Consider the following 6,085-nt stretch of genomic DNA (forward strand, 5'->3'; position numbering starts at 1 on the left):
ACAGAGGTATATAACAGTGTTCGCAAAAAAACGGTACACTATCGTAGTGTACAGTACCAGGAACACAAACACTAAAAAAATTTTAGCGTTAGTGTTCCGGTACACAAACATTAAAAAATATTTTAGTGTTACTGTTCCGGAGCACAACGAAATTCGTAGTGTACCGCGGTCGGAGCACTAAAAATCGTAGTGTACCGCTGTCGGAACACTAAAAAACCGTAGCGTACCGCGGTCGGAACTCTAAAAATCGTAGTGTTCCACTTGCCGGAACACTAAAAATCGTAGTGTTCCACTGGCCGGAACACTAAAAATCGTAGTGTTCCATTTGGCGGAACACTAAAAATCGTAGTGTTCCACTTTGCGGAACACTTAAAATCGTAGTGTTCCATTTGTCGGAACACAAAAAGATGTATTAATTATATTATATTTTTTGTATGAATAAAATTTATATATTTTTTTCAATAGATTCAATAAATAGAAAACTTGTTAAATTTGTATTTTTTTATATTTTATTAAAAATTAGTAATATTTTATTAGCATCTACAGTTTTAAATAATAAATATTTTATAACTAAAAAAGGTCGTCGAGTGAAAATTCAATCTGATGCCAACTCGCAACTGAAAATTCCATTGGATTACATTTTCGCTGATAATCGATTGCGCTGATCGGAAAAATGTATTGCATAAGACTACCTGTGCAAAAATCATAAAGAATATGTGGTTTTGTAACATTTATCCCAAAATCATAAAAATATTTTTTTCATACCCGCGTAATTTGTACACTTATTTTAATGAATAAGCAGGTAATAATTATGTTGATTGTGTGACAATCACCAAATTTTGAATATTTTTGCTAAAATTTCCTAAAAGTATGAATCATAGATGGATGCAGGTATAATTGTTTTAAGAAAAAAATTTTCGTACTAGAATTTTACAAGGAGATCTCCCAATATTATGGAAAATATGTTCGTTGTGTAAATTAATGAAAATTTTATTCTCAGCTGTATAATTTTGTCACAAAAACAGGCCAAAATACCTATTTCAAATGGACATTTTCACTTTTTTAATTGCAAGTAAACTTACGATTTGTATTGTTACGCTACGATTTGTATTGTTCCGACCAGTGGAACACTACGATTTTTGGTGTACCGATAAGAGGAACACTAACATTTTTAGTGTTCCGTCCAGAGGAACACAACGATTTTTAATGTACCGCAGTCGGTACACTACGATTTTTAGTGTACCGCTGTCGGTACACTACGATTTTTTAGTGTACCGCTGTCGGTACACTACGATTTTTTAGTGTACCGCAGCAGGTACGCTAAGATTTTCGTTGTGCTCCGGAACAGTAACGCTAAAAATTTAGTGTTTGTGTACCGGTACAGTACGTTATTTTAGTGTACCTATCCACCTTGGTACGGTACAGAACACTATGGAACGGTACCATAATGTTTATTTTCGAACGCTGGTATATAATAATGTATTAAATTTTGGTATCATCGTCATCATAATTTTAGCGTATCAATCATGTCTGATTCCTCAATTATAATATTTTGAATTACTTATAGAGTAAATGCTTTATTTTTATTTTCAATTTTCATATTAATTAACTTACCTTTTAGAAGTTTACTTACTATCAACATCAGTGTGTTTGATATTTTCTGCTCTATTTCAGCCTTAAGGTATGCTATGAATATGTTCGTTTTACTTTAACACTGGGCGATTCGCATAACACAATAAGTTCACAATGATATACCCTGTTGCACGCAATGAAATCGTCGTTATACATTATTCAAATGTACAAATGTATCCAAAAACACAATTCTGAGGTAACTTTAAAATATTTTCAGTGTCTCACTTCGATTGTTGATATTTTTAGAAATGTTGACACTAACAAAAATGTGGAATATTTATATACATATATATTAAATCACCTATATCTCATATACTTTGTTATTAGTGTTTTTTAACGAAATTTAATATCTATATTTAATGACCAAATAACCGCTAAATATATACACAGAGAGTGCAATTTTGAAAAGATGACTAATTGTGATATTAGAAAAGATTATCAAAATAAAACAATTCTAAAATATATTTTGTTGTAAAGGCTGTTATAGAAAAAACGTCACGTAGTTTCTTTGTATTTACTTATTAAATAAACTTATGTTGTTTTTCTCTCCGGAGGTGATAAGATGTCACACGAATTAGTTGTCAAAACAAATAATGAGAAAAACAAAAACCTACGTAAAATGTTAAATCTAGACGCATTGCAGAAGTTTGTGGTGAATACATCATAAATTATATTAAAATACACGTATTCCTTGCCAACATCCCAGATGGTAAATTTAAAATTTTCCACATATTAGTTTTTTATAGTATTATATTAAACAGAAAACAAAAGACATAGGACACCTCTTCCCCTCTAAATTTTTACGAAATTAATTAAAAGATAGGAAACCTTCTTGAAGTTTTTATTTATATAGCTACAGAACATATAACAATTATAGGCAAAACAATAATTAATAATAATATAATCATCATACTGATAATTCCTAATATACCCACCAAGAACTTTCACTTTTTTGGAGCCCAAAATACATACATGTTAATAAAATGATAACTTTATAAAATCGCAATAGAAAATTACTGACTTTTCATTGTGTATTTTTCCATAATTCTACCACGTATTGACGTACGTATATTTCATATTTCTACAAAGTTTAGAATATTTAATCTACCTGTATTTTAAAAGATAATTATTATGTATTGTGTCCATTCATGTTTCCTCTCCAATGTCATATCTGAATATTTATACCAAATATAGCTTTATTGAAATTATCGGATAATACGTCATACCCCAACAAACTTCATAGTTTTTATGCCCTTCACCACACTGTGGTACAGGGTATTATGTCTTTGTGCATATGTTTGTAACAGGCAAAAGGAATCGAGATAGACCCATAGTTACTTTTGAGAATATGCATAGAATCACTTTCTGAGTTGATTTACGCATGTCCGTCCGTCCATGTATTTTTGTGAACAAAGTACAGGTCGCATTTATGATCCGATGTGGATGAAATTTGGCACAGTTCACTTATTAGGCCCAGGGACGAACCCTATTGAAATTTCCGGTTCAGTATATACTCCCATATTGACATTAAAGAAATGGTGCACCAAAGTCCCTATATATCGTTCCATTTGCACGAAATTTGGCACAGCGTAATGAATTAAGCCTAGAATAATGTCTGCCAAGTTTCGTAAAAATCGGTGCAGATTTAGATATAGCTCCCATATATAGTTTCGTCCGATTTTATGTAAATGGTGCACCAAAGTCCCTATATATCGTTCGATTTGCATGAAATTTGGCACAGCGTAATGAATTAAGCCTAGAATAATGTCTGCCAAGTTTCCTGAAAATCGGTCCAGATTTAGATATAGCTCCCATATATAGTTTCGTCCGATTTTATGTAAATGGTGCACCAAAGTCCCTACATATCTTTCGATTTGCAATAAATTACCTTAATTGATAGAGTGATGTCTGCCAAGTTTCGTGAAAATCGGTCCAGATTTAGATATAGCTCCCATATATAGTTTCGTCCGATTTTATGTAAGTGATGCACCAAAGTCCCTATATATACCGATTACGAAATTTGGCATAACACAATAGAAGAGTGCTTTATGCCAAGTTTCCTGGAAAATAGGGTATATATATATATATATATATTACCGATTCAATTAATGTAAATAAAATTATTAAAATAAATACCCAACCTGTGAAAAGTTTCGTTGAAATCGGTTCAAATTTGGATATAGATTCCATATATATTTTCATCTAAGGTAATTGGTGCTTTTAAGACCCTATATATCTTTCGAAATTTGGCTATGTATGGGATATAATGTGTGCCAAGTTTCATGAAAATCGGTTCAGAGTATATAAACCCCATATATATATATATATATATATATACGATTTTAGGTTGTGCACCAAAGTGAAAAACATTTGCACGAAATTTGTCATAGCGTACTGAAAACGAATGACGTGAGCTAAATTCTATGCAGATTTAAATGGCTCCCATATATACTCGGTTTTATGTAATTGGTGCATCGATAGGATACATCAGGATACATCTGTTGAATATACCCAAAGTGGTGAAACAAACTTCATAGCTTTTAAAAATAATAAATGTAATAAAACAACTCTTAAAGACCTTCGCAAACCGTAGACTGAAGGTTTATATTTGTCGGCAACATCGATTTACACTTTTTTACTTGTTTACTTCAAAATCAGTGCACAGAGTAGTATAGTCGTTCGGGGCCGACCATATGATACCCAAAACAACTTCCACTGATCTTTAATTTTGTTACGGATATATATTCCGAATATTTTGCAACATAAAGACCTTTATGAATAGAATTGATATTAGATTAAAAGCCAAGGGTTCCTACGTATCTTCTAGGACATACTACTACGGTCTATTCCAACAAACTTGTCGAACTTGTTATACCCTCCTTGAGGTGGACATTTAAAATACCTGTAATCGTTTGGCTGTGCTATGATAAATTTTTGCTAGAAACAGAACGAAATTACAGCCGATTCGGTTAAAACGGATCCATAAACCTCAAAATACCTAAAGAAGATTAAAGAATACTGATTACTTGTAGAAGGAAGATTTCATACTTATTGTGAATTCAAAATACCAAATTACAGTCAATTCCATTGAAAACGCGTGTCCATGCTCCCAAAAATACTGGAATTTGGGAGATACAGTTATATGGGGGCTATCACAAAAAGCACCCATACATCAGTAATAATATTTTCTAAAGAAGTGCCATTATGTGGGAACTATCATACAAAATGGACAAATATTCACAACAAAAATAAATAAAATTTGCTATGAAGATGTGGTACCCAGTGACAACGCAAAATACTAAATTAAAGCTAATTCGGTTGAAAATATTGCTCATACTCCCCAAAAACCTGAAATTCGAGAGATACCGTTATAAAAAATTTGACTATTTTTGAACATTTCCAGTAGTAAGATTTGATACCCAATGATTATGAAAAACGTGCCAAAATACCTAAAATGCCGGATGTTAGGGGGTACCTCAAATGAGGTCTTTACCATAACGTGAACCGATATATCCCATTACCAATACCAAATATGCTAGGAGTAATGATAATGTATGTTAAAAATTTCAATGCTCTATCATAAATACTGAAAGCTCTATCCTGGTGTCAACAGACGGACATGGATAAATCGACGGCATCGTTATTCGAACTCTGGCTACATTTATTTACGCATTTATACCAATAACATATTCCTTGGACCTTTTCTTGTATTCTCATATCGTATTTTTCCATAACCGTAAAGTTATTGAAGTACTCTAAATGTTTTATTTCGATTTCAAGTACTTAATCTAAAATCTACTTCACTTTCAAAATGACTAAATAAAATTTACAAAAATACAATAAGTAGTTTCGATTAAATCTCAATTAATATTTTGTTGGTTCACAAAATGTTTCTAAATTTTCAACCGACATAACTACACATGTATAATTTAATCTCGTGATCCATAATGTTATCGCAAATGGACTGACACACGGACAGAACCCTAGTGCCTTAATTAGAACATACTATTAATTTTGGTGTCCGCTTAAAAAGCGAATGTTCGAGGTTCATTATCTCTTAACAATAAAATTAACCAAATTTTAACTAAAAAATACTTAATCTCTTTTATAAAATGTGTTAACAAACACAAACACCATGCCGGGAAACGTGAGACGTGTGTCAACGTTAAAATGGTGGGTGCCGAAAAAATATGGAAAGATATAAAAAACCGGCAGAACACATTTTTGCCAACTCATTCAATATAAAAACAATGCCAGCAATTTCGTCAAACTCAAACGCCATGCAATGTCTGGAATGTGTGAGAGAGCGAAAGAGAGAGGGAGAAAAAGAATGACACACGTTTTATTTCAACAAGCTAATCGCGTGTTAATCACGATTATACCTTTTCGGGTCTTAGTTGATTGCAAATTTTTAAATTAATATTGGTCAAACAGCTAGCTGGTCAGTTCGATT

The sequence above is a fragment of the Musca vetustissima genome, unplaced genomic scaffold (genome assembly GCF_032173495.1).
Source record: "Musca vetustissima isolate MV318-11 ecotype Yass unplaced genomic scaffold, APGP_CSIRO_Mvet_v1 utg77436, whole genome shotgun sequence".
Taxonomy (NCBI): domain Eukaryota; kingdom Metazoa; phylum Arthropoda; class Insecta; order Diptera; family Muscidae; genus Musca; species Musca vetustissima.